Below are 27058 nucleotides of genomic sequence, written 5' to 3'. Positions count from 1 at the left end.
CAGAAACAATATTGCATGGCGAATGAAAATCAAAAGGCATCATGGGATTTTTTTCACTGTAAAGGCGGAGTCAAGCAAGGGGCAAAAATGAGAGGGGGAGTCAAATATGTAACAGCAATGATACACATAGAAGTTAGGACAGACCTTTGGCAGGAAAAATAATAGCTAAAGAAGACAGCAGAGTTTTGCCAAGTAAACTGCCATTAAGACACCATCATTGCAGTAAGAGTTCATCAAGAACATTCCAACCACCTAGAAAAAGGTGAACTGGATTATATAATCCCAGATTGTGCATCAAACGGCGACAGAAACATTGGAAAATTAATTATGAGAACACACACAAAATCTTAGGCCTATCTAAAACATGAAATGCACAGACAACTCCATCCACAAAGAAGACAGCAAAAATAAGTGACATAAATATCAAAGCGCAACAAAATCCAATAAAGAATCCTTACTTTCACCGCTTGACAAGTCTCCAAAGAGACTAGCAAAAATTGCCACAGCTGACTATATTTCAAGTCATCCAGGCGGGGTATTGGGTAAAGTTTTCAACCAGCAATGATCACGCCTCGGATAAACCTCATAGGCTACGATATTGCCTCTACGAAAGAATAACAAATAAAAACGATGCAAAAGTACACACATTGTTTACAGAGGAACTCATGAATGGTATCTGTTGTGACATCACAAATAGGCCTAATGCACAAATGATGTTCCAATAACTAAAAGCAATTCTGAATGCATCAGTATTTGTTTTTTGAGATACTGCATTTCTAATCATGTTAATGCATTAACAGAAACAATATTGCATGGCGAATGAAAATCAAAAGGCATCATGGGAATTTTTTCACTGTAAAGGCGGAGTCAAGCAAGGGGCAAAAATGAGAGGGGGAGTCAAATATGTAACAGCAAGGATACACATAGAAGTTAGGACAGACCTTTGGCAGTAAAAATAATAGCTAAAGAAGACAGCAGAGTTTTGCCAAGTAAACTGCCATTAAGACACCATCATTGCAGTAAGAGTTCATCAAGAACATTCCAACCACCTAGAAAAAGGTGAACTGGATTATATAATCCCAGATTGTGCATCAAACGGCGACAGAAACATTGGAAAATTAATTATGAGAACACACACAAAATCTTAGGCCTATCTAAAACATGAAATGCACAGACAACTCCATCCACAAAGAAGACAGCAAAAATAAGTGACATAAATATCAAAGCGCAACAAAATCCAATAAAGAATCCTTACTTTCACCGCTTGACAAGTCTCCAAAGAGACGAGCAAAAATTGCCACAGCTGACTATATTTCAAGTCATCCAGGCGGGGTATTGGGTAAAGTTTTCAACCAGCAATGATCACGCCTCGGATAAACCTCATAGGCTACGATATTGCCTCTGCGAAAGAATAACAAATAAAAACGATGCAAAAGTACACACATTGTTTACAGAGGAACTCATGAATGGTATCTGTTGTGACATCACAAATAATGCACAAATGATGTTCCAATAACTAAAAGCAATTCTGAATGCATCAGTATTTGTTTTCTGAGATACTGCATTTCTAATCATGTTAATGCATTAACAGAAACAATATTGCATGGAGAATGAAAATCAAAAGGCATCATGGGAATTTTTTCACTGTAAAGGCGGAGTCAAGCAAGGGGCAAAAATGAGAGGGGGAGTCAAATATGTAACAGCAAGGATACACATAGAAGTTAGGACAGACCTTTGGCAGTAAAAATAATAGCTAAAGAAGACAGCAGAGTTTTGCCAAGTAAACTGCCATTAAGACACCATCATTGCAGTAAGAGCTCATCAAGAACATACCAACCACCTAGAAAAAGGTGAACTGGATTATATAATCCCACATTGTGCATCAAACGGCGACAGAAACATTGGAAAATTAATTATGAGAACACACACAAAATCTTAGGCCTATCTAAAACATGAAATGCACAGACAACTCCATCCACAAAGAAGACAGCAAAAATAAGGGACATGAATATCAAAGCGCAACAAAATCCAATAAAGAATCCTTACTTTCACCGCTTGACAAGTCTCCAAAGAGACTAGCAAAAATTGCCACAGCTGACTATATTTCAAGTCATCCAGGCGGGGTATTGGGTAAAGTTTTCAACCAGCAATGATCACGCCTCGGATAAACCTCATAGGCTACAATATTGCCTCTGCGAAAGAATAACAAATAAAAACGATGCAAAAGTACACACATTGTTTACAGAGGAACTCATGAATGGTATCTGTTGTGACATCACAAATAGGCCTAATGCACAAATGATGTTCCAATAACTAAAAGCAATTCTGAATGCATCAGTATTTGTTTTTTGAGATACTGCATTTCTAATCATGTTAATGCATTAACAGAAACAATATTGCATGGCGAATGAAAATCAAAAGGCATCATGGGATTTTTTTCACTGTAAAGGCGGAGTCAAGCAAGGGGCAAAAATGAGAGGGGGAGTCAAATATGTAACAGCAATGATACACATAGAAGTTAGGACAGACCTTTGGCAGGAAAAATAATAGCTAAAGAAGACAGCAGAGTTTTGCCAAGTAAACTGCCATTAAGACACCATCATTGCAGTAAGAGTTCATCAAGAACATACCAACCACCTAGAAAAAGGTGAACTGGATTATATAATCCCAGATTGTGCATCAAACGGCGACAGAAACATTGGAAAATTAATTATGAGAACACACACAAAATCTTAGGCCTATCTAAAACATGAAATGCACAGACAACTCCATCCACAAAGAAGACAGCAAAAATAAGTGACATAAATATCAAAGCGCAACAAAATCCAATAAAGAATCCTTACTTTCACCGCTTGACAAGTCTCCAAAGAGACTAGCAAAAATTGCCACAGCTGACTATATTTCAAGTCATCCAGGCGGGGTATTGGGTAAAGTTTTCAACCAGCAATGATCACGCCTCGGATAAACCTCATAGGCTACGATATTGCCTCTGCGAAAGAATAACAAATAAAAACGATGCAAAAGTACACACATTGTTTACAGAGGAACTCATGAATGGTATCTGTTGTGACATCACAAATAGGTCTAATGCACAAATGATGTTCCAATAACTAAAAGCAATTCTGAATGCATCAGTATTTGTTTTTTGAGATACTGCATTTCTAATCATGTTAATGCATTAACAGAAACAATATTGCATGGCGAATGAAAATCAAAAGGCATCATGGGATTTTTTTCACTGTAAAGGCGGAGTCAAGCAAGGGGCAAAAATGAGAGGGGGAGTCAAATATGTAACAGCAAGGATACACATAGAAGTTAGGACAGACCTTTGGCAGGAAAAATAATAGCTAAAGAAGACAGCAGAGTTTTGCCAAGTAAACTGCCATTAAGACACCATCATTGCAGTAAGAGCTCATCAAGAACATACCAACCACCTAGAAAAAGGTGAACTGGATTATATAATCCCAGATTGTGCATCAAACGGCGACAGAAACATTGGAAAATTAATTATGAGAACACACACAAAATCTTAGGCCTATCTAAAACATGAAATGCACAGACAACTCCATCCACAAAGAAGACAGCAAAAATAAGTGACATAAATATCAAAGCGCAACAAAATCCAATAAAGAATCCTTACTTTCACCGCTTGACAAGTCTCCAAAGAGACTAGCAAAAATTGCCACAGCTGACTATATTTCAAGTCATCCAGGCGGGGTATTGGGTAAAGTTTTCAACCAGCAATGATCACGGCTCGGATAAACCTCATAGGCTACGATATTACCTCTGCGAAAGAATAACAGATAAAAACGATGCAAAAGTACACACATTGTTTACAGAGTAACTCATGAATGGTATCTGTTGTGACATCACAAATGATGCACAAATGATGTTCCAATAACTAAAAGCAATTCTGAATGCATCAGTATTTGTTTTCTGAGATACTGCATTTCTAATCATGTTAATGCATTAACAGAAACAATATTGTATGGCGAATAAAAATCAAAAGGCATCATGGGAATTTTTTCACTGTAAAGGCGGAGTCAAGCAAGGGGCAAAAATGAGAGGGGGAGTCAAATATGTAACAGCAAGGATACACATAGAAGTTAGGACAGACCTTTGGCAGTAAAAATAATAGCTAAAGAAGACAGCAGAGTTTTGCCAAGTAAACTGCCATTAAGACACCATCATTGCAGTAAGAGCTCATCAAGAACATACCAACCACCTAGAAAAAGGTGAACTGGATTATATAATCCCAGATTGAACATCAAACGGCGACAGAAACATTGGAAAATTAATTATGAGAACACACACAAAATCTTAGGCCTATCTAAAACATGAAATGCACAGACAACTCCATCCACAAAGAAACAGCAAAAATAAGTGACATAAATATCAAAGCGCAACAAAATCCAATAAAGAATCCTTACTTTCACCGCTTGACAAGTCTCCAAAGAGACTAGCAAAAATTGCCACAGCTGACTATATTTCAAGTCATCCAGGCGGGGTATTGGGTAAAGTTTTCAACCAGCAATGATCACGCCTCGGATAAACCTCATAGGCTACGATATTGCCTCTGCGAAAGAATAACAAATAAAAACGATGCAAAAGTACACACATTGTTTACAGAGGAACTCATGAATGGTATCTGTTGTGACATCACAAATAATGCACAAATGATGTTCCAATAACTAAAAGCAATTCTGAATGCATCAGTATTTGTTTTTTGAGATACTGCATTTCTAATCATGTTAATGCATTAACAGAAACAATATTGCATGGCGAATGAAAATCAAAAGGCATCATGGGATTTTTTTCACTGTAAAGGCGGAGTCAAGCAAGGGGCAAAAATGAGAGGGGGAGTCAAATATGTAACAGCAAGGATACACATAGAAGTTAGGACAGACCTTTGGCAGGAAAAATAATAGCTAAAGAAGACAGCAGAGTTTTGCCAAGTAAACTGCCATTAAGACACCATCATTGCAGTAAGAGCTCATCAAGAACATACCAACCACCTAGAAAAAGGTGAACTGGATTATATAATCCCAGATTGTGCATCAAACGGCGACAGAAACATTGGAAAATTAATTATGAGAACACACACAAAATCTTAGGCCTATCTAAAACATGAAATGCACAGACAACTCCATCCACAAAGAAGACAGCAAAAATAAGGGACATGAATATCAAAGCGCAACAAAATCCAATAAAGAATCCTTACTTTCACCGCTTGACAAGTCTCCAAAGAGACTAGCAAAAGTTGCCACAGCTGACTATATTTCAAGTCATCCAGGCGGGGTATTGGGTAAAGTTTTCAACCAGCAATGATCACGCCTCGGATAAACCTCATAGGCTACAATATTGCCTCTGCGAAAGAATAACAAATAAAAACGATGCAAAAGTACACACATTGTTTACAGAGGAACTCATGAATGGTATCTGTTGTGACATCACAAATAGGCCTAATGCACAAATGATGTTCCAATAACTAAAAGCAATTCTGAATGCATCAGTATTTGTTTTTTGAGATACTGCATTTCTAATCATGTTAATGCATTAACAGAAACAATATTGCATGGCGAATGAAAATCAAAAGGCATCATGGGATTTTTTTCACTGTAAAGGCGGAGTCAAGCAAGGGGCAAAAATGAGAGGGGGAGTCAAATATGTAACAGCAATGATACACATAGAAGTTAGGACAGACCTTTGGCAGGAAAAATAATAGCTAAAGAAGACAGCAGAGTTTTGCCAAGTAAACTGCCATTAAGACACCATCATTGCAGTAAGAGTTCATCAAGAACATACCAACCACCTAGAAAAAGGTGAACTGGATTATATAATCCCAGATTGTGCATCAAACGGCGACAGAAACATTGGAAAATTAATTATGAGAACACACACAAAATCTTAGGCCTATCTAAAACATGAAATGCACAGACAACTCCATCCACAAAGAAGACAGCAAAAATAAGTGACATAAATATCAAAGCGCAACAAAATCCAATAAAGAATCCTTACTTTCACCGCTTGACAAGTCTCCAAAGAGACTAGCAAAAATTGCCACAGCTGACTATATTTCAAGTCATCCAAGCGGGGTATTGGGTAAAGTTTTCAACCAGCAATGATCACGCCTCGGATAAACCTCATAGGCTACGATATTGCCTCTGCGAAAGAATAACAAATTAAAACGATGCAAAAGTACACACATTGTTTACAGAGGAACTCATGAATGGTATCTGTTGTGACATCACAAAAAATACACAAATGATGTTCCAATAACTAAAAGCAATTCTGAATGCATCAGTATTTGTTTTTTGAGATACTGCATTTCTAATCATGTTAATGCATTAACAGAAACAATATTGCATGGCGAATGAAAATCAAAAGGCATCATGGGATTTTTTTCACTGTAAAGGCGGAGTCAAGCAAGGGGCAAAAATGAGAGGGGGAGTCAAATATGTAACAGCAAGGATACACATAGAAGTTAGGACAGACCTTTGGCAGGAAAAATAATAGCTAAAGAAGACAGCAGAGTTTTGCCAAGTAAACTGCCATTAAGACACCATCATTGCAGTAAGAGCTCATCAAGAACATACCAACCACCTAGAAAAAGGTGAACTGGATTATATAATCCCAGATTGTGCATCAAACGGCGACAGAAACATTGGAAAATTAATTATTAGAACACACACAAAATCTTAGGCCTATCTAAAACATGAAATGCACAGACAACTCCATCCACAAAGAAGACAGCAAAAATAAGTGACATAAATATCAAAGCGCAACAAAATCCAATAAAGAATCCTTACTTTCACCGCTTGACAAGTCTCCAAAGAGACTAACAAAAATTGCCACAGCTGACTATATTTCAAGTCATCCAGGCGGGGTATTGGGTAAAGTTTTCAACCAGCAATGATCACGCCTCGGATAAACCTCATAGGCCACAATATTGCCTCTGCGAAAGAATAACAAATAAAAACGATGCAAAAGTACACACATTGTTTACAGAGGAACTCATGAATGGTATCTGTTGTGACATCACAAATAGGCCTAATGCACAAATGATGTTCCAATAACTAAAAGCAATTCTGAATGCATCAGTATTTGTTTTTTGAGATACTGCATTTCTAATCATGTTAATGCATTAACAGAAACAATATTGTATGGCGAATAAAAATCAAAAGGCATCATGGGATTTTTTTCACTGTAAAGGCGGAGTCAAGCAAGGGGCAAAAATGAGAGGGGGAGTCAAATATGTAACAGCAAGGATACACATAGAAGTTAGGACAGACCTTTGGCAGGAAAAATAATAGCTAAAGAAGACAGCAGAGTTTTGCCAAGTAAACTGCCATTAAGACACCATCATTGCAGTAAGAGCTCATCAAGAACATACCAACCACCTAGAAAAAGGTGAACTGGATTATATAATCCCAGATTGTGCATCAAACGGCGACAGAAACATTGGAAAATTAATTATGAGAACACACACAAAATCTTAGGCCTATCTAAAACATGAAATGCACAGACAACTCCATCCACAAAGAAGACAGCAAAAATAAGTGACATAAATATCAAAGCGCAACAAAATCCAATAAAGAATCCTTACTTTCACCGCTTGACAAGTCTCCAAAGAGACTAGCAAAAATTGCCACAGCTGACTATATTTCAAGTCATCCAGGCGGGGTATTGGGTAAAGTTTTCAACCAGCAATGATCACGCCTCGGATAAACCTCATAGGCTACGATATTGCCTCTGCGAAAGAATAACAAATAAAAACGATGCAAAAGTACACACATTGTTTACAGAGGAACTCATGAATGGTATCTGTTGTGACATCACAAATAGGCCTAATGCACAAATGATGTTCCAATAACTAAAAGCAATTCTGAATGCATCAGTATTTGTTTTTTGAGATACTGCATTTCTAATCATGTTAATGCATTAACAGAAACAATATTGCATGGCGAATGAAAATCAAAAGGCATCATGGGATTTTTTTCACTGTAAAGGCGGAGTCAAGCAAGGGGCAAAAATGAGAGGGGGAGTCAAATATGTAACAGCAATGATACACATAGAAGTTAGGACAGACCTTTGGCAGGAAAAATAATAGCTAAAGAAGACAGCAGAGTTTTGCCAAGTAAACTGCCATTAAGACACCATCATTGCAGTAAGAGTTCATCAAGAACATTCCAACCACCTAGAAAAAGGTGAACTGGATTATATAATCCCAGATTGTGCATCAAACGGCGACAGAAACATTGGAAAATTAATTATGAGAACACACACAAAATCTTAGGCCTATCTAAAACATGAAATGCACAGACAACTCCATCCACAAAGAAGACAGCAAAAATAAGTGACATAAATATCAAAGCGCAACAAAATCCAATAAAGAATCCTTACTTTCACCGCTTGACAAGTCTCCAAAGAGACTAGCAAAAATTGCCACAGCTGACTATATTTCAAGTCATCCAGGCGGGGTATTGGGTAAAGTTTTCAACCAGCAATGATCACGCCTCGGATAAACCTCATAGGCTACGATATTGCCTCTACGAAAGAATAACAAATAAAAACGATGCAAAAGTACACACATTGTTTACAGAGGAACTCATGAATGGTATCTGTTGTGACATCACAAATAGGCCTAATGCACAAATGATGTTCCAATAACTAAAAGCAATTCTGAATGCATCAGTATTTGTTTTTTGAGATACTGCATTTCTAATCATGTTAATGCATTAACAGAAACAATATTGCATGGCGAATGAAAATCAAAAGGCATCATGGGAATTTTTTCACTGTAAAGGCGGAGTCAAGCAAGGGGCAAAAATGAGAGGGGGAGTCAAATATGTAACAGCAAGGATACACATAGAAGTTAGGACAGACCTTTGGCAGTAAAAATAATAGCTAAAGAAGACAGCAGAGTTTTGCCAAGTAAACTGCCATTAAGACACCATCATTGCAGTAAGAGTTCATCAAGAACATTCCAACCACCTAGAAAAAGGTGAACTGGATTATATAATCCCAGATTGTGCATCAAACGGCGACAGAAACATTGGAAAATTAATTATGAGAACACACACAAAATCTTAGGCCTATCTAAAACATGAAATGCACAGACAACTCCATCCACAAAGAAGACAGCAAAAATAAGTGACATAAATATCAAAGCGCAACAAAATCCAATAAAGAATCCTTACTTTCACCGCTTGACAAGTCTCCAAAGAGACGAGCAAAAATTGCCACAGCTGACTATATTTCAAGTCATCCAGGCGGGGTATTGGGTAAAGTTTTCAACCAGCAATGATCACGCCTCGGATAAACCTCATAGGCTACGATATTGCCTCTGCGAAAGAATAACAAATAAAAACGATGCAAAAGTACACACATTGTTTACAGAGGAACTCATGAATGGTATCTGTTGTGACATCACAAATAATGCACAAATGATGTTCCAATAACTAAAAGCAATTCTGAATGCATCAGTATTTGTTTTCTGAGATACTGCATTTCTAATCATGTTAATGCATTAACAGAAACAATATTGCATGGAGAATGAAAATCAAAAGGCATCATGGGAATTTTTTCACTGTAAAGGCGGAGTCAAGCAAGGGGCAAAAATGAGAGGGGGAGTCAAATATGTAACAGCAAGGATACACATAGAAGTTAGGACAGACCTTTGGCAGTAAAAATAATAGCTAAAGAAGACAGCAGAGTTTTGCCAAGTAAACTGCCATTAAGACACCATCATTGCAGTAAGAGCTCATCAAGAACATACCAACCACCTAGAAAAAGGTGAACTGGATTATATAATCCCACATTGTGCATCAAACGGCGACAGAAACATTGGAAAATTAATTATGAGAACACACACAAAATCTTAGGCCTATCTAAAACATGAAATGCACAGACAACTCCATCCACAAAGAAGACAGCAAAAATAAGGGACATGAATATCAAAGCGCAACAAAATCCAATAAAGAATCCTTACTTTCACCGCTTGACAAGTCTCCAAAGAGACTAGCAAAAATTGCCACAGCTGACTATATTTCAAGTCATCCAGGCGGGGTATTGGGTAAAGTTTTCAACCAGCAATGATCACGCCTCGGATAAACCTCATAGGCTACAATATTGCCTCTGCGAAAGAATAACAAATAAAAACGATGCAAAAGTACACACATTGTTTACAGAGGAACTCATGAATGGTATCTGTTGTGACATCACAAATAGGCCTAATGCACAAATGATGTTCCAATAACTAAAAGCAATTCTGAATGCATCAGTATTTGTTTTTTGAGATACTGCATTTCTAATCATGTTAATGCATTAACAGAAACAATATTGCATGGCGAATGAAAATCAAAAGGCATCATGGGATTTTTTTCACTGTAAAGGCGGAGTCAAGCAAGGGGCAAAAATGAGAGGGGGAGTCAAATATGTAACAGCAAGGATACACATAGAAGTTAGGACAGACCTTTGGCAGGAAAAATAATAGCTAAAGAAGACAGCAGAGTTTTGCCAAGTAAACTGCCATTAAGACACCATCATTGCAGTAAGAGCTCATCAAGAACATACCAACCACCTAGAAAAAGGTGAACTGGATTATATAATCCCAGATTGTGCATCAAACGGCGACAGAAACATTGGAAAATTAATTATGAGAACACACACAAAATCTTAGGCCTATCTAAAACATGAAATGCACAGACAACTCCATCCACAAAGAAGACAGCAAAAATAAGTGACATAAATATCAAAGCGCAACAAAATCCAATAAAGAATCCTTACTTTCACCGCTTGACAAGTCTCCAAAGAGACTAGCAAAAATTGCCACAGCTGACTATATTTCAAGTCATCCAGGCGGGGTATTGGGTAAAGTTTTCAACCAGCAATGATCACGGCTCGGATAAACCTCATAGGCTACGATATTACCTCTGCGAAAGAATAACAGATAAAAACGATGCAAAAGTACACACATTGTTTACAGAGTAACTCATGAATGGTATCTGTTGTGACATCACAAATGATGCACAAATGATGTTCCAATAACTAAAAGCAATTCTGAATGCATCAGTATTTGTTTTCTGAGATACTGCATTTCTAATCATGTTAATGCATTAACAGAAACAATATTGTATGGCGAATAAAAATCAAAAGGCATCATGGGAATTTTTTCACTGTAAAGGCGGAGTCAAGCAAGGGGCAAAAATGAGAGGGGGAGTCAAATATGTAACAGCAAGGATACACATAGAAGTTAGGACAGACCTTTGGCAGTAAAAATAATAGCTAAAGAAGACAGCAGAGTTTTGCCAAGTAAACTGCCATTAAGACACCATCATTGCAGTAAGAGCTCATCAAGAACATACCAACCACCTAGAAAAAGGTGAACTGGATTATATAATCCCAGATTGAACATCAAACGGCGACAGAAACATTGGAAAATTAATTATGAGAACACACACAAAATCTTAGGCCTATCTAAAACATGAAATGCACAGACAACTCCATCCACAAAGAAACAGCAAAAATAAGTGACATAAATATCAAAGCGCAACAAAATCCAATAAAGAATCCTTACTTTCACCGCTTGACAAGTCTCCAAAGAGACTAGCAAAAATTGCCACAGCTGACTATATTTCAAGTCATCCAGGCGGGGTATTGGGTAAAGTTTTCAACCAGCAATGATCACGCCTCGGATAAACCTCATAGGCTACGATATTGCCTCTGCGAAAGAATAACAAATAAAAACGATGCAAAAGTACACACATTGTTTACAGAGGAACTCATGAATGGTATCTGTTGTGACATCACAAATAATGCACAAATGATGTTCCAATAACTAAAAGCAATTCTGAATGCATCAGTATTTGTTTTTTGAGATACTGCATTTCTAATCATGTTAATGCATTAACAGAAACAATATTGCATGGCGAATGAAAATCAAAAGGCATCATGGGATTTTTTTCACTGTAAAGGCGGAGTCAAGCAAGGGGCAAAAATGAGAGGGGGAGTCAAATATGTAACAGCAAGGATACACATAGAAGTTAGGACAGACCTTTGGCAGGAAAAATAATAGCTAAAGAAGACAGCAGAGTTTTGCCAAGTAAACTGCCATTAAGACACCATCATTGCAGTAAGAGCTCATCAAGAACATACCAACCACCTAGAAAAAGGTGAACTGGATTATATAATCCCAGATTGTGCATCAAACGGCGACAGAAACATTGGAAAATTAATTATGAGAACACACACAAAATCTTAGGCCTATCTAAAACATGAAATGCACAGACAACTCCATCCACAAAGAAGACAGCAAAAATAAGGGACATGAATATCAAAGCGCAACAAAATCCAATAAAGAATCCTTACTTTCACCGCTTGACAAGTCTCCAAAGAGACTAGCAAAAGTTGCCACAGCTGACTATATTTCAAGTCATCCAGGCGGGGTATTGGGTAAAGTTTTCAACCAGCAATGATCACGCCTCGGATAAACCTCATAGGCTACAATATTGCCTCTGCGAAAGAATAACAAATAAAAACGATGCAAAAGTACACACATTGTTTACAGAGGAACTCATGAATGGTATCTGTTGTGACATCACAAATAGGCCTAATGCACAAATGATGTTCCAATAACTAAAAGCAATTCTGAATGCATCAGTATTTGTTTTTTGAGATACTGCATTTCTAATCATGTTAATGCATTAACAGAAACAATATTGCATGGCGAATGAAAATCAAAAGGCATCATGGGATTTTTTTCACTGTAAAGGCGGAGTCAAGCAAGGGGCAAAAATGAGAGGGGGAGTCAAATATGTAACAGCAATGATACACATAGAAGTTAGGACAGACCTTTGGCAGGAAAAATAATAGCTAAAGAAGACAGCAGAGTTTTGCCAAGTAAACTGCCATTAAGACACCATCATTGCAGTAAGAGTTCATCAAGAACATACCAACCACCTAGAAAAAGGTGAACTGGATTATATAATCCCAGATTGTGCATCAAACGGCGACAGAAACATTGGAAAATTAATTATGAGAACACACACAAAATCTTAGGCCTATCTAAAACATGAAATGCACAGACAACTCCATCCACAAAGAAGACAGCAAAAATAAGTGACATAAATATCAAAGCGCAACAAAATCCAATAAAGAATCCTTACTTTCACCGCTTGACAAGTCTCCAAAGAGACTAGCAAAAATTGCCACAGCTGACTATATTTCAAGTCATCCAAGCGGGGTATTGGGTAAAGTTTTCAACCAGCAATGATCACGCCTCGGATAAACCTCATAGGCTACGATATTGCCTCTGCGAAAGAATAACAAATTAAAACGATGCAAAAGTACACACATTGTTTACAGAGGAACTCATGAATGGTATCTGTTGTGACATCACAAAAAATACACAAATGATGTTCCAATAACTAAAAGCAATTCTGAATGCATCAGTATTTGTTTTTTGAGATACTGCATTTCTAATCATGTTAATGCATTAACAGAAACAATATTGCATGGCGAATGAAAATCAAAAGGCATCATGGGATTTTTTTCACTGTAAAGGCGGAGTCAAGCAAGGGGCAAAAATGAGAGGGGGAGTCAAATATGTAACAGCAAGGATACACATAGAAGTTAGGACAGACCTTTGGCAGGAAAAATAATAGCTAAAGAAGACAGCAGAGTTTTGCCAAGTAAACTGCCATTAAGACACCATCATTGCAGTAAGAGCTCATCAAGAACATACCAACCACCTAGAAAAAGGTGAACTGGATTATATAATCCCAGATTGTGCATCAAACGGCGACAGAAACATTGGAAAATTAATTATTAGAACACACACAAAATCTTAGGCCTATCTAAAACATGAAATGCACAGACAACTCCATCCACAAAGAAGACAGCAAAAATAAGTGACATAAATATCAAAGCGCAACAAAATCCAATAAAGAATCCTTACTTTCACCGCTTGACAAGTCTCCAAAGAGACTAACAAAAATTGCCACAGCTGACTATATTTCAAGTCATCCAGGCGGGGTATTGGGTAAAGTTTTCAACCAGCAATGATCACGCCTCGGATAAACCTCATAGGCCACAATATTGCCTCTGCGAAAGAATAACAAATAAAAACGATGCAAAAGTACACACATTGTTTACAGAGGAACTCATGAATGGTATCTGTTGTGACATCACAAATAGGCCTAATGCACAAATGATGTTCCAATAACTAAAAGCAATTCTGAATGCATCAGTATTTGTTTTTTGAGATACTGCATTTCTAATCATGTTAATGCATTAACAGAAACAATATTGTATGGCGAATAAAAATCAAAAGGCATCATGGGATTTTTTTCACTGTAAAGGCGGAGTCAAGCAAGGGGCAAAAATGAGAGGGGGAGTCAAATATGTAACAGCAAGGATACACATAGAAGTTAGGACAGACCTTTGGCAGGAAAAATAATAGCTAAAGAAGACAGCAGAGTTTTGCCAAGTAAACTGCCATTAAGACACCATCATTGCAGTAAGAGCTCATCAAGAACATACCAACCACCTAGAAAAAGGTGAACTGGATTATATAATCCCAGATTGTGCATCAAACGGCGACAGAAACATTGGAAAATTAATTATGAGAACACACACAAAATCTTAGGCCTATCTAAAACATGAAATGCACAGACAACTCCATCCACAAAGAAGACAGCAAAAATAAGTGACATAAATATCAAAGCGCAACAAAATCCAATAAAGAATCCTTACTTTCACCGCTTGACAAGTCTCCAAAGAGACTAGCAAAAATTGCCACAGCTGACTATATTTCAAGTCATCCAGGCGGGGTATTGGGTAAAGTTTTCAACCAGCAATGATCACGGCTCGGATAAACCTCATAGGCTACGATATTACCTCTGCGAAAGAATAACAAATAAAAACGATGCAAAAGTACACACATTGTTTACAGAGGAACTCATGAATGGTATCTGTTGTGACATCACAAATAGGCCTAATGCACAAATGATGTTCCAATAACTAAAAGCAATTCTGAATGCATCAGTATTTGTTTTTTGAGATACTGCATTTCTAATCATGTTAATGCATTAACAGAAACAATATTGCATGGCGAATGAAAATCAAAAGGCATCATGGGATTTTTTTCACTGTAAAGGCGGAGTCAAGCAAGGGGCAAAAATGAGAGGGGGAGTCAAATATGTAACAGCAATGATACACATAGAAGTTAGGACAGACCTTTGGCAGGAAAAATAATAGCTAAAGAAGACAGCAGAGTTTTGCCAAGTAAACTGCCATTAAGACACCATCATTGCAGTAAGAGTTCATCAAGAACATACCAACCACCTAGAAAAAGGTGAACTGGATTATATAATCCCAGATTGTGCATCAAACGGCGACAGAAACATTGGAAAATTAATTATGAGAACACACACAAAATCTTAGGCCTATCTAAAACATGAAATGCACAGACAACTCCATCCACAAAGAAGACAGCAAAAATAAGTGACATAAATATCAAAGCGCAACAAAATCCAATAAAGAATCCTTACTTTCACCGCTTGACAAGTCTCCAAAGAGACTAGCAAAAATTGCCACAGCTGACTATATTTCAAGTCATCCAGGCGGGGTATTGGGTAAAGTTTTCAACCAGCAATGATCACGCCTCGGATAAACCTCATAGGCTACGATATTGCCTCTGCGAAAGAATAACAAATAAAAACGATGCAAAAGTACACACATTGTTTACAGAGGAACTCATGAATGGTATCTGTTGTGACATCACAAATATTGCACAAATGATGTTCCAATAACTAAAAGCAATTCTGAATGCATCAGTATTTGTTTTCTGAGATACTGCATTTCTAATCATGTTAATGCATTAACAGAAACAATATTGCATGGCGAATGAAAATCAAAAGGCATCATGGGAATTTTTTCACTGTAAAGGCGGAGTCAAGCAAGGGGCAAAAATGAGAGGGGGAGTCAAATATGTAACAGCAAGGATACACATAGAAGTTAGGACAGACCTTTGGCAGTAAAAATAATAGCTAAAGAAGACAGCAGAGTTTTGCCAAGTAAACTGCCATTAAGACACCATCATTGCAGTAAGAGCTCATCAAGAACATACCAACCACCTAGAAAAAGGTGAACTGGATTATATAATCCCACATTGTGCATCAAACGGCGACAGAAACATTGGAAAATTAATTATGAGTACACACACAAAATCTTAGGCCTATCTAAAACATGAAATGCACAGACAACTCCATCCACAAAGAAGACAGCAAAAATAAGTGACATAAATATCAAAGCGCAACAAAATCCAATAAAGAATCCTTACTTTCACCGCTTGACAAGTCTCCAAAGAGACTAGCAAAAATTGCCACAGCTGACTATATTTCAAGTCATCCAGGCGGGGTATTGGGTAAAGTTTTCAACCAGCAATGATCACGCCTCGGATAAACCTCATAGGCTACGATATTGCCTCTGCGAAAGAATAACAAATAAAAACGATGCAAAAGTACACACATTGTTTACAGAGGAACTCATGAATGGTATCTGTTGTGACATCACAAATAATGCACAAATGATGTTCCAATAACTAAAAGCAATTCTGAATGCATCAGTATTTGTTTTCTGAGATACTACATTTCTAATCATGTTAATGCATTAACAGAAACAATATTGCATGGCGAATGAAAATCAAAAGGCATCATGGGAATTTTTTCACTGTAAAGGCGGAGTCAAGCAAGGGGCAAAAATGAGAGGGGGAGTCAAATATGTAACAGCAAGGATACACATAGAAGTTAGGACAGACCTTTGGCAGTAAAAATAATAGCTAAAGAAGACAGCAGAGTTTTGCCAAGTAAACTGCCATTAAGACACCATCATTGCAGTAAGAGCTCATCAAGAACATACCAACCACCTAGAAAAAGGTGAACTGGATTATATAATCCCACATTGTGCATCAAACGGCGACAGAAACATTGGAAAATTAATTATGAGAACACACACAAAATCTTAGGCCTATCTAAAACATGAAATGCACAGACAACTCCATCCACAAAGAAGACAGCAAAAATAAGTGACATAAATATCAAAGCGCAACAAAATCCAATAAAGAATCCTTACTTTCACCGCTTGACAAGTCTCCAAAGAGACTAGCAAAAATTGCCACAGCTGACTATATTTCAAGTCATCCAGGCGGGGTATTGGGTAAAGTTTTCAACCAGCAATGATCACGCCTCGGATAAACCTCATAGGCTACGATATTGCCTCTGCGAAAGAATAACAAATAAAAACGATGCAAAAGTACACACATTGTTTACAGAGGAACTCATGAATGGTATCTGTTGTGACATCACAAATAATGCACAAATGATGTTCCAATAACTAAAAGCAATTCTGAATGCATCAGTATTTGTTTTCTGAGATACTGCATTTCTAATCATGTTAATGCATTAACAGAAACAATATTGCATGGCGAATGAAAATCAAAAGGCATCATGGGAATTTTTTCACTGTAAAGGCGGAGTCAAGCAAGGGGCAAAAATGAGAGGGGGAGTCAAATATGTAACAGCAAGGATACACATAGAAGTTAGGACAGACCTTTGGCAGTAAAAATAATAGCTAAAGAAGACAGCAGAGTTTTGCCAAGTAAACTGCCATTAAGACACCATCATTGCAGTAAGAGCTCATCAAGAACATACCAACCACCTAGAAAAAGGTGAACTGGATTATATAATCCCACATTGTGCATCAAACGGCGACAGAAACATTGGAAAATTAATTATGAGAACACACAAAATCTTAGGCCTATCTAAAACATGAAATGCACAGACAACTCCATCCACAAAGAAGACAGCAAAAATAAGTGACATAAATATCAAAGCGCAACAAAATCCAATAAAGAATCCTTACTTTCACCGCTTGACAAGTCTCCAAAGAGACTAGCAAAAATTGCCACAGCTGACTATATTTCAAGTCATCCAGGCGGGGTATTGGGTAAAGTTTTCAACCAGCAATGATCACGCCTCGGATAAACCTCATAGGCTACGATATTGCCTCTGCGAAAGAACAACAAATAAAAACGATGCAAAAGTACACACATTGTTTACAGAGGAACTCATGAATGGTATCTGTTGTGACATCACAAATAGGCCTAATGCACAAATGATGTTCCAATAACTAAAAGCAATTCTGAATGCATCAGTATTTGTTTTCTGAGATACTGCATTTCTAATCATGTTAATGCATTAACAGAAACAATATTGCATGGCGAATGAAAATCAAAAGGCATCATGGGAATTTTTTCACTGTAAAGGCGGAGTCAAGCAAGGGGCAGAAATGAGAGGGGGAGTCAAATATGTAACAGCAAGGATACACATAGAAGTTAGGACAGACCTTTGGCAGTAAAAATAATAGCTAAAGAAGACAGCAGAGTTTTGCCAAGTAAACTGCCATTAAGACACCATCATTGCAGTAAGAGCTCATCAAGAACATACCAACCACCTAGAAAAAGGTGAACTGGATTATATAATCCCAGATTGTGCATCAAACGGCGACAGAAACATTGGAAAATTAATTATGAGAACACACACAAAATCTTAGGCCTATCTAAAACATGAAATGCACAGACAACTCCATCCACAAAGAAGACAGCAAAAATAAGTGACATAAATATCAAAGCGCAACAAAATCCAATAAAGAATCCTTACTTTCACCGCTTGACAAGTCTCCAAAGAGACTAGCAAAAATTGCCACAGCTGACTATATTTCAAGTCATCCAGGCGGGGTATTGGGTAAAGTTTTCAACCAGCAATGATCACGCCTCGGATAAACCTCATAGGCTACGATATTGCCTCTGCGAAAGAATAACAAATAAAAACGATGCAAAAGTACACACATTGTTTACAGAGGAACTCATGAATGGTATCTGTTGTGACATCACAAATAATGCACAAATGATGTTCCAATAACTAAAAGCAATTCTGAATGCATCAGTATTTGTTTTCTGAGATACTGCATTTCTAATCATGTTAATGCATTAACAGAAACAATATTGCATGGCGAATGAAAATCAAAAGACATCATGGGAATTTTTTCACTGTAAAGGCGGAGTCAAGCAAGGGGCAAAAATGAGAGGGGGAGTCAAATATGTAACAGCAAGGATACACATAGAAGTTAGGACAGACCTTTGGCAGTAAAAATAATAGCTAAAGAAGACAGCAGAGTTTTGCCAAGTAAACTGCCATTAAGACACCATCATTGCAGTAAGAGCTCATCAAGAACATACCAACCACCTAGAAAAAGGTGAACTGGATTATATAATCCCACATTGTGCATCAAACGGCGACAGAAACATTGGAAAATTAATTATGAGTACACACACAAAATCTTAGGCCTATCTAAAACATGAAATGCACAGACAACTCCATCCACAAAGAAGACAGCAAAAATAAGTGACATAAATATCAAAGCGCAACAAAATCCAATAAAGAATCCTTACTTTCACCGCTTGACAAGTCTCCAAAGAGACTAGCAAAAATTGCAACAGCTGACTATATTTCAAGTCATCCAGGCGGGGTATTGGGTAAAGTTTTCAACCAGCAATGATCACGCCTCGGATAAACCTCATAGGCTACGATATTGCCTCTGCGAAAGAATAACAAATAAAAACGATGCAAAAGTACACACATTGTTTACAGAGGAACTCATGAATGGTATCTGTTGTGACATCACAAATAATGCACAAATGATGTTCCAATAACTAAAAGCAATTCTGAATGCATCAGTATTTGTTTTCTGAGATACTGCATTTCTAATCATGTTAATGCATTAACAGAAACAATATTGCATGGCGAATGAAAATCAAAAGGCATCATGGGAATTTTTTCACTGTAAAGGCGGAGTCAAGCAAGGGGCAAAAATGAGAGGGGGAGTCAAATATGTAACAGCAAGGATACACATAGAAGTTAGGACAGACCTTTGGCAGTAAAAATAATAGCTAAAGAAGACAGCAGAGTTTTGCCAAGTAAACTGCCATTAAGACACCATCATTGCAGTAAGAGCTCATCAAGAACATACCAACCACCTAGAAAAAGGTGAACTGGATTATATAATCCCACATTGTGCATCAAACGGCGACAGAAACATTGGAAAATTAATTATGAGAACACACACAAAATCTTAGGCCTATCTAAAACATGAAATGCACAGACAACTCCATCCACAAAGAAGACAGCAAAAATAAGTGACATAAATATCAAAGCGCAACAAAATCCAATAAAGAATCCTTACTTTCACCGCTTGACAAGTCTCCAAAGAGACTAGCAAAAATTGCCACAGCTGACTATATTTCAAGTCATCCAGGCGGGGTATTGGGTAAAGTTTTCAACCAGCAATGATCACGCCTCGGATAAACCTCATAGGCTACGATATTGCCTCTGCGAAAGAATAACAAATAAAAACGATGCAAAAGTACACACATTGTTTACAGAGGAACTCATGAATGGTATCTGTTGTGACATCACAAATAATGCACAAATGATGTTCCAATAACTAAAAGCAATTCTGAATGCATCAGTATTTGTTTTCTGAGATACTGCATTTCTAATCATGTTAATGCATTAACAGAAACAATATTGCATGGCGAATGAAAATCAAAAGGCATCATGGGAATTTTTTCACTGTAAAGGCGGAGTCAAGCAAGGGGCAAAAATGAGAGGGGGAGTCAAATATGTAACAGCAAGGATACACATAGAAGTTAGGACAGACCTTTGGCAGTAAAAATAATAGCTAAAGAAGACAGCAGAGTTTTGCCAAGTAAACTGCCATTAAGACACCATCATTGCAGTAAGAGCTCATCAAGAACATACCAACCACCTAGAAAAAGGTGAACTGGATTATATAATCCCACATTGTGCATCAAACGGCGACAGAAACATTGGAAAATTAATTATGAGAACACACAAAATCTTAGGCCTATCTAAAACATGAAATGCACAGACAACTCCATCCACAAAGAAGACAGCAAAAATAAGTGACATAAATATCAAAGCGCAACAAAATCCAATAAAGAATCCTTACTTTCACCGCTTGACAAGTCTCCAAAGAGACTAGCAAAAATTGCCACAGCTGACTATATTTCAAGTCATCCAGGCGGGGTATTGGGTAAAGTTTTCAACCAGCAATGATCACGCCTCGGATAAACCTCATAGGCTACGATATTGCCTCTGCGAAAGAACAACAAATAAAAACGATGCAAAAGTACACACATTGTTTACAGAGGAACTCATGAATGGTATCTGTTGTGACATCACAAATAGGCCTAATGCACAAATGATGTTCCAATAACTAAAAGCAATTCTGAATGCATCAGTATTTGTTTTCTGAGATACTGCATTTCTAATCATGTTAATGCATTAACAGAAACAATATTGCATGGCGAATGAAAATCAAAAGGCATCATGGGAATTTTTTCACTGTAAAGGCGGAGTCAAGCAAGGGGCAGAAATGAGAGGGGGAGTCAAATATGTAACAGCAAGGATACACATAGAAGTTAGGACAGACCTTTGGCAGTAAAAATAATAGCTAAAGAAGACAGCAGAGTTTTGCCAAGTAAACTGCCATTAAGACACCATCATTGCAGTAAGAGCTCATCAAGAACATACCAACCACCTAGAAAAAGGTGAACTGGATTATATAATCCCACATTGTGCATCAAACGGCGACAGAAACATTGGAAAATTAATTATGAGTACACACACAAAATCTTAGGCCTATCTAAAACATGAAATGCACAGACAACTCCATCCACAAAGAAGACAGCAAAAACAAGGGACATAAATATCAAAGCGCAACAAAATCCAATAAAGAATCCTTACTTTCACCGCTTGACAAGTCTCCAAAGAGACTAGCAAAAATTGCCACAGCTGACTATATTTCAAGTCATCCAGGCGGGGTATTGGGTAAAGTTTTCAACCAGCAATGATCACGCCTCGGATAAACCTCATAGGCTACAATATTGCCTCTGCGAAAGAATAACAAATAAAAACGATGCAAAAGTACACACATTGTTTACAGAGGAACTCATGAATGGTATCTGTTGTGACATCACAAATAGGCCTAATGCACAAATGATGTTCCAATAACTAAAAGCAATTCTGAATGCATCAGTATTTGTTTTTTGAGATACTGCATTTCTAATCATGTTAATGCATTAACAGAAACAATATTGCATGGCGAATGAAAATCAAAAGGCATCATGGGATTTTTTTCACTGTAAAGGCGGAGTCAAGCAAGGGGCAAAAATGAGAGGGGGAGTCAAATATGTAACAGCAATGATACACATAGAAGTTAGGACAGACCTTTGGCAGGAAAAATAATAGCTAAAGAAGACAGCAGAGTTTTGCCAAGTAAACTGCCATTAAGACACCATCATTGCAGTAAGAGTTCATCAAGAACATACCAACCACCTAGAAAAAGGTGAACTGGATTATATAATCCCAGATTGTGCATCAAACGGCGACAGAAACATTGGAAAATTAATTATGAGAACACACACAAAATCTTAGGCCTATCTAAAACATGAAATGCACAGACAACTCCATCCACAAAGAAGACAGCAAAAATAAGTGACATAAATATCAAAGCGCAACAAAATCCAATAAAGAATCCTTACTTTCACCGCTTGACAAGTCTCCAAAGAGACTAACAAAAATTGCCACAGCTGACTATATTTCAAGTCATCCAGGCGGGGTATTGGGTAAAGTTTTCAACCAGCAATGATCACGCCTCGGATAAACCTCATAGGCCACAATATTGCCTCTGCGAAAGAATAACAAATAAAAACGATGCAAAAGTACACACATTGTTTACAGAGGAACTCATGAATGGTATCTGTTGTGACATCACAAATAGGCCTAATGCACAAATGATGTTCCAATAACTAAAAGCAATTCTGAATGCATCAGTATTTGTTTTTTGAGATACTGCATTTCTAATCATGTTAATGCATTAACAGAAACAATATTGTATGGCGAATAAAAATCAAAAGGCATCATGGGATTTTTTTCACTGTAAAGGCGGAGTCAAGCAAGGGGCAAAAATGAGAGGGGGAGTCAAATATGTAACAGCAAGGATACACATAGAAGTTAGGACAGACCTTTGGCAGGAAAAATAATAGCTAAAGAAGACAGCAGAGTTTTGCCAAGTAAACTGCCATTAAGACACCATCATTGCAGTAAGAGCTCATCAAGAACATACCAACCACCTAGAAAAAGGTGAACTGGATTATATAATCCCAGATTGAACATCAAACGGCGACAGAAACATTGGAAAATTAATTATGAGAACACACACAAAATCTTAGGCCTATCTAAAACATGAAATGCACAGACAACTCCATCCACAAAGAAACAGCAAAAATAAGTGACATAAATATCAAAGCGCAACAAAATCCAATAAAGAATCCTTACTTTCACCGCTTGACAAGTCTCCAAAGAGACTAGCAAAAATTGCCACAGCTGACTATATTTCAAGTCATCCAGGCGGGGTATTGGGTAAAGTTTTCAACCAGCAATGATCACGCCTCGGATAAACCTCATAGGCTACGATATTGCCTCTGCAAAAGAATAACAAATAAAAACGATGCAAAAGTACACACATTGTTTACAGAGGAACTCATGAATGGTATCTGTTGTGACATCACAAATAATGCACAAATGATGTTCCAATAACTAAAAGCAATTCTGAATGCATCAGTATTTGTTTTTTGAGATACTGCATTTCTAATCATGTTAATGCATTAACAGAAACAATATTGCATGGCGAATGAAAATCAAAAGGCATCATGGGATTTTTTTCACTGTAAAGGCGGAGTCAAGCAAGGGGCAAAAATGAGAGGGGGAGTCAAATATGTAACAGCAAGGATACACATAGAAGTTAGGACAGACCTTTGGCAGGAAAAATAATAGCTAAAGAAGACAGCAGAGTTTTGCCAAGTAAACTGCCATTAAGACACCATCATTGCAGTAAGAGCTCATCAAGAACATACCAACCACCTAGAAAAAGGTGAACTGGATTATATAATCCCAGATTGTGCATCAAACGGCGACAGAAACATTGGAAAATTAATTATGAGAACACACACAAAATCTTAGGCCTATCTAAAACATGAAATGCACAGACAACTCCATCCACAAAGAAGACAGCAAAAATAAGGGACATGAATATCAAAGCGCAACAAAATCCAATAAAGAATCCTTACTTTCACCGCTTGACAAGTCTCCAAAGAGACTAGCAAAAATTGCCACAGCTGACTATATTTCAAGTCATCCAGGCGGGGTATTGGGTAAAGTTTTCAACCAGCAATGATCACGCCTCGGATAAACCTCATAGGCTACGATATTGCCTCTGCGAAAGATTAACAAATAAAAACGATGCAAAAGTACACACATTGTTTACAGAGGAACTCATGAATGGTATCTGTTGTGACATCACAAATAGGCCTAATGCACAAATGATGTTCCAATAACTAAAAGCAATTCTGAATGCATCAGTATTTGTTTTTTGAGATACTGCATTTCTAATCATGTTAATGCATTAACAGAAACAATATTGCATTGCGAATGAAAATCAAAAGGCATCATGGGAATTTTTTCACTGTAAAGGCGGAGTCAAGCAAGGGGCAAAAATGAGAGGGGGAGTCAAATATGTAACAGCAATGATACACATAGAAGTTAGGACAGACCTTTGGCAGGAAAAATAATAGCTAAAGAAGACAGCAGAGTTTTGCCAAGTAAACTGCCATTAAGACACCATCATTGCAGTAAGAGTTCATCAAGAACATACCAACCACCTAGAAAAAGGTGAACTGGATTATATAATCCCAGATTGTGCATCAAACGGCGACAGAAACATTGGAAAATTAATTATGAGAACACACACAAAATCTTAGGCCTATCTAAAACATGAAATGCACAGACAACTCCATCCACAAAGAAGACAGCAAAAATAAGTGACATAAATATCAAAGCGCAACAAAATCCAATAAAGAATCCTTACTTTCACCGCTTGACAAGTCTCCAAAGAGACTAACAAAAATTGCCACAGCTGACTATATTTCAAGTCATCCAGGCGGGGTATTGGGTAAAGTTTTCAACCAGCAATGATCACGCCTCGGATAAACCTCATAGGCCACAATATTGCCTCTGCGAAAGAATAACAAATAAAAACGATGCAAAAGTACACACATTGTTTACAGAGGAACTCATGAATGGTATCTGTTGTGACATCACAAATAGGCCTAATGCACAAATGATGTTCCAATAACTAAAAGCAATTCTGAATGCATCAGTATTTGTTTTTTGAGATACTGCATTTCTAATCATGTTAATGCATTAACAGAAACAATATTGTATGGCGAATAAAAATCAAAAGGCATCATGGGATTTTTTTCACTGTAAAGGCGGAGTCAAGCAAGGGGCAAAAATGAGAGGGGGAGTCAAATATGTAACAGCAAGGATACACATAGAAGTTAGGACAGACCTTTGGCAGGAAAAATAATAGCTAAAGAAGACAGCAGAGTTTTGCCAAGTAAACTGCCATTAAGACACCATCATTGCAGTAAGAGCTCATCAAGAACATACCAACCACCTAGAAAAAGGTGAACTGGATTATATAATCTCAGATTGTGCATCAAACGGCGACAGAAACATTGGAAAATTAATTATGAGAACACACACAAAATCTTAGGCCTATCTAAAACATGAAATGCACAGACAACTCCATCCACAAAGAAGACAGCAAAAATAAGTGACATAAATATCAAAGCGCAACAAAATCCAATAAAGAATCCTTACTTTCACCGCTTGACAAGTCTCCAAAGAGACTAGCAAAAATTGCCACAGCTGACTATATTTCAAGTCATCCAGGCGGGGTATTGGGTAAAGTTTTCAACCAGCAATGATCACGGCTCGGATAAACCTCATAGGCTACGATATTACCTCTGCGAAAGAATAACAGATAAAAACGATGCAAAAGTACACACATTGTTTACAGAGGAACTCATGAATGGTATCTGTTGTGACATCACAAATAATGCACAAATGATGTTCCAATAACTAAAAGCAATTCTGAATGCATCAGTATTTGTTTTTTGAGATACTGCATTTCTAATCATGTTAATGCATTAACAGAAACAATATTGCATGGCGAATGAAAATCAAAAGGCATCATGGGAATTTTTTCACTGTAAAGGCGGAGTCAAGCAAGGGGCAAAAATGAGAGGGGGAGTCAAATATGTAACAGCAAGGATACACATAGAAGTTAGGACAGACCTTTGGCAGTAAAAATAATAGCTAAAAAAGACAGCAGAGTTTTGCCAAGTAAACTGCCATTAAGACACCATCATTGCAGTAAGAGCTCATCAAGAACATACCAACCACCTAGAAAAAGGTGAACTGGATTATATAATCCCAGATTGTGCATCAAACGGCGACAGAAACATTGGAAAATTAATTATGAGAACACACACAAAATCTTAGGCCTATCTAAAACATGAAATGCACAGACAACTGCATCCACAAAGAAGACAGCAAAAATAAGTGACATAAATATCAAAGCGCAACAAAATCCAATAAAGAATCCTTACTTTCACCGCTTGACAAGTCTCCAAAGAGACTAGCAAAAATTGCCACAGCTGACTATATTTCAAATCATCCAGGCGGGTATTGGGTAAAGTTTTCAACCAGCAATGATCACGCCTCGGATAAACCTCATAGGCTACGATATTGCCTCTGCGAAAGAATAACAGATAAAAACGATGCAAAAGTACACACATTGTTTACAGAGTAACTCATGAATGGTATCTGTTGTGACATCACAAATGATGCACAAATGATGTTCCAATAACTAAAAGCAATTCTGAATGCATCAGTATTTGTTTTCTGAGATACTGCATTTCTAATCATGTTAATGCATTAACAGAAACAATATTGTATGGCGAATAAAAATCAAAAGGCATCATGGGAATTTTTTCACTGTAAAGGCGGAG

General features: G+C 37.4%; 34 non-coding genes across 34 annotated transcripts; all 34 read right to left on the bottom strand.

Moving 5' to 3' along the window:
- Nucleotides 1-475: 475 nt before the first annotated feature.
- LOC143499604 (U4 spliceosomal RNA) lies at nt 476-616 on the bottom strand. The gene has a single exon (XR_013126216.1). It is a non-coding gene; the product is annotated as a U4 spliceosomal RNA (small nuclear RNA).
- A 656-nt stretch (nt 617-1272) lies between these two features.
- LOC143499535 (U4 spliceosomal RNA) lies at nt 1273-1413 on the bottom strand. Its single transcript, XR_013126148.1, has one exon. It is a non-coding gene; the product is annotated as a U4 spliceosomal RNA (small nuclear RNA).
- Nucleotides 1414-2063: 650 nt separating this feature from the next.
- LOC143499620 (U4 spliceosomal RNA) lies at nt 2064-2204 on the bottom strand. The gene has a single exon (XR_013126232.1). It is a non-coding gene; the product is annotated as a U4 spliceosomal RNA (small nuclear RNA).
- A 656-nt stretch (nt 2205-2860) lies between these two features.
- LOC143499560 (U4 spliceosomal RNA) lies at nt 2861-3001 on the bottom strand. The gene has a single exon (XR_013126173.1). It is a non-coding gene; the product is annotated as a U4 spliceosomal RNA (small nuclear RNA).
- A 656-nt stretch (nt 3002-3657) lies between these two features.
- On the bottom strand, nt 3658-3798 carry LOC143499652 (U4 spliceosomal RNA). Its single transcript, XR_013126263.1, has one exon. It is a non-coding gene; the product is annotated as a U4 spliceosomal RNA (small nuclear RNA).
- Nucleotides 3799-4447: 649 nt separating this feature from the next.
- LOC143499549 (U4 spliceosomal RNA) lies at nt 4448-4588 on the bottom strand. The gene has a single exon (XR_013126162.1). It is a non-coding gene; the product is annotated as a U4 spliceosomal RNA (small nuclear RNA).
- A 650-nt stretch (nt 4589-5238) lies between these two features.
- Nucleotides 5239-5379, bottom strand: LOC143499645 (U4 spliceosomal RNA). The gene has a single exon (XR_013126256.1). It is a non-coding gene; the product is annotated as a U4 spliceosomal RNA (small nuclear RNA).
- A 656-nt stretch (nt 5380-6035) lies between these two features.
- LOC143499615 (U4 spliceosomal RNA) lies at nt 6036-6176 on the bottom strand. The gene has a single exon (XR_013126227.1). It is a non-coding gene; the product is annotated as a U4 spliceosomal RNA (small nuclear RNA).
- A 650-nt stretch (nt 6177-6826) lies between these two features.
- Nucleotides 6827-6967, bottom strand: LOC143499632 (U4 spliceosomal RNA). The gene has a single exon (XR_013126244.1). It is a non-coding gene; the product is annotated as a U4 spliceosomal RNA (small nuclear RNA).
- A 656-nt stretch (nt 6968-7623) lies between these two features.
- Nucleotides 7624-7764, bottom strand: LOC143499538 (U4 spliceosomal RNA). Its single transcript, XR_013126151.1, has one exon. It is a non-coding gene; the product is annotated as a U4 spliceosomal RNA (small nuclear RNA).
- Nucleotides 7765-8420: 656 nt separating this feature from the next.
- LOC143499603 (U4 spliceosomal RNA) lies at nt 8421-8561 on the bottom strand. The gene has a single exon (XR_013126215.1). It is a non-coding gene; the product is annotated as a U4 spliceosomal RNA (small nuclear RNA).
- Nucleotides 8562-9217: 656 nt separating this feature from the next.
- LOC143499533 (U4 spliceosomal RNA) lies at nt 9218-9358 on the bottom strand. Its single transcript, XR_013126147.1, has one exon. It is a non-coding gene; the product is annotated as a U4 spliceosomal RNA (small nuclear RNA).
- A 650-nt stretch (nt 9359-10008) lies between these two features.
- LOC143499619 (U4 spliceosomal RNA) lies at nt 10009-10149 on the bottom strand. The gene has a single exon (XR_013126231.1). It is a non-coding gene; the product is annotated as a U4 spliceosomal RNA (small nuclear RNA).
- A 656-nt stretch (nt 10150-10805) lies between these two features.
- Nucleotides 10806-10946, bottom strand: LOC143499650 (U4 spliceosomal RNA). Its single transcript, XR_013126261.1, has one exon. It is a non-coding gene; the product is annotated as a U4 spliceosomal RNA (small nuclear RNA).
- A 649-nt stretch (nt 10947-11595) lies between these two features.
- On the bottom strand, nt 11596-11736 carry LOC143499526 (U4 spliceosomal RNA). Its single transcript, XR_013126140.1, has one exon. It is a non-coding gene; the product is annotated as a U4 spliceosomal RNA (small nuclear RNA).
- A 650-nt stretch (nt 11737-12386) lies between these two features.
- Nucleotides 12387-12527, bottom strand: LOC143499644 (U4 spliceosomal RNA). The gene has a single exon (XR_013126255.1). It is a non-coding gene; the product is annotated as a U4 spliceosomal RNA (small nuclear RNA).
- A 656-nt stretch (nt 12528-13183) lies between these two features.
- LOC143499614 (U4 spliceosomal RNA) lies at nt 13184-13324 on the bottom strand. The gene has a single exon (XR_013126226.1). It is a non-coding gene; the product is annotated as a U4 spliceosomal RNA (small nuclear RNA).
- Nucleotides 13325-13974: 650 nt separating this feature from the next.
- On the bottom strand, nt 13975-14115 carry LOC143499631 (U4 spliceosomal RNA). Its single transcript, XR_013126243.1, has one exon. It is a non-coding gene; the product is annotated as a U4 spliceosomal RNA (small nuclear RNA).
- Nucleotides 14116-14771: 656 nt separating this feature from the next.
- LOC143499649 (U4 spliceosomal RNA) lies at nt 14772-14912 on the bottom strand. The gene has a single exon (XR_013126260.1). It is a non-coding gene; the product is annotated as a U4 spliceosomal RNA (small nuclear RNA).
- A 656-nt stretch (nt 14913-15568) lies between these two features.
- Nucleotides 15569-15709, bottom strand: LOC143499514 (U4 spliceosomal RNA). Its single transcript, XR_013126128.1, has one exon. It is a non-coding gene; the product is annotated as a U4 spliceosomal RNA (small nuclear RNA).
- Nucleotides 15710-16359: 650 nt separating this feature from the next.
- On the bottom strand, nt 16360-16500 carry LOC143499503 (U4 spliceosomal RNA). The gene has a single exon (XR_013126117.1). It is a non-coding gene; the product is annotated as a U4 spliceosomal RNA (small nuclear RNA).
- A 650-nt stretch (nt 16501-17150) lies between these two features.
- On the bottom strand, nt 17151-17291 carry LOC143499492 (U4 spliceosomal RNA). Its single transcript, XR_013126106.1, has one exon. It is a non-coding gene; the product is annotated as a U4 spliceosomal RNA (small nuclear RNA).
- Nucleotides 17292-17939: 648 nt separating this feature from the next.
- LOC143499589 (U4 spliceosomal RNA) lies at nt 17940-18080 on the bottom strand. Its single transcript, XR_013126201.1, has one exon. It is a non-coding gene; the product is annotated as a U4 spliceosomal RNA (small nuclear RNA).
- A 656-nt stretch (nt 18081-18736) lies between these two features.
- LOC143499481 (U4 spliceosomal RNA) lies at nt 18737-18877 on the bottom strand. Its single transcript, XR_013126095.1, has one exon. It is a non-coding gene; the product is annotated as a U4 spliceosomal RNA (small nuclear RNA).
- A 650-nt stretch (nt 18878-19527) lies between these two features.
- On the bottom strand, nt 19528-19668 carry LOC143499638 (U4 spliceosomal RNA). The gene has a single exon (XR_013126249.1). It is a non-coding gene; the product is annotated as a U4 spliceosomal RNA (small nuclear RNA).
- Nucleotides 19669-20318: 650 nt separating this feature from the next.
- Nucleotides 20319-20459, bottom strand: LOC143499470 (U4 spliceosomal RNA). Its single transcript, XR_013126084.1, has one exon. It is a non-coding gene; the product is annotated as a U4 spliceosomal RNA (small nuclear RNA).
- A 648-nt stretch (nt 20460-21107) lies between these two features.
- LOC143499588 (U4 spliceosomal RNA) lies at nt 21108-21248 on the bottom strand. The gene has a single exon (XR_013126200.1). It is a non-coding gene; the product is annotated as a U4 spliceosomal RNA (small nuclear RNA).
- Nucleotides 21249-21904: 656 nt separating this feature from the next.
- LOC143499618 (U4 spliceosomal RNA) lies at nt 21905-22045 on the bottom strand. The gene has a single exon (XR_013126230.1). It is a non-coding gene; the product is annotated as a U4 spliceosomal RNA (small nuclear RNA).
- A 656-nt stretch (nt 22046-22701) lies between these two features.
- LOC143499630 (U4 spliceosomal RNA) lies at nt 22702-22842 on the bottom strand. The gene has a single exon (XR_013126242.1). It is a non-coding gene; the product is annotated as a U4 spliceosomal RNA (small nuclear RNA).
- Nucleotides 22843-23497: 655 nt separating this feature from the next.
- On the bottom strand, nt 23498-23638 carry LOC143499529 (U4 spliceosomal RNA). The gene has a single exon (XR_013126143.1). It is a non-coding gene; the product is annotated as a U4 spliceosomal RNA (small nuclear RNA).
- A 650-nt stretch (nt 23639-24288) lies between these two features.
- LOC143499585 (U4 spliceosomal RNA) lies at nt 24289-24429 on the bottom strand. The gene has a single exon (XR_013126197.1). It is a non-coding gene; the product is annotated as a U4 spliceosomal RNA (small nuclear RNA).
- A 656-nt stretch (nt 24430-25085) lies between these two features.
- Nucleotides 25086-25226, bottom strand: LOC143499629 (U4 spliceosomal RNA). Its single transcript, XR_013126241.1, has one exon. It is a non-coding gene; the product is annotated as a U4 spliceosomal RNA (small nuclear RNA).
- A 656-nt stretch (nt 25227-25882) lies between these two features.
- Nucleotides 25883-26023, bottom strand: LOC143499648 (U4 spliceosomal RNA). Its single transcript, XR_013126259.1, has one exon. It is a non-coding gene; the product is annotated as a U4 spliceosomal RNA (small nuclear RNA).
- Nucleotides 26024-26673: 650 nt separating this feature from the next.
- On the bottom strand, nt 26674-26813 carry LOC143499532 (U4 spliceosomal RNA). The gene has a single exon (XR_013126146.1). It is a non-coding gene; the product is annotated as a U4 spliceosomal RNA (small nuclear RNA).
- Nucleotides 26814-27058: the final 245 nt, after the last annotated feature.

The sequence above is a fragment of the Brachyhypopomus gauderio genome, unplaced genomic scaffold (assembly GCF_052324685.1).
Source record: "Brachyhypopomus gauderio isolate BG-103 unplaced genomic scaffold, BGAUD_0.2 sc135, whole genome shotgun sequence".
Classification (NCBI taxonomy): domain Eukaryota; kingdom Metazoa; phylum Chordata; class Actinopteri; order Gymnotiformes; family Hypopomidae; genus Brachyhypopomus; species Brachyhypopomus gauderio.
Note: the sequence above shows the minus strand (reverse complement) of the source record. Positions and strands in the feature narration are given on the sequence as shown.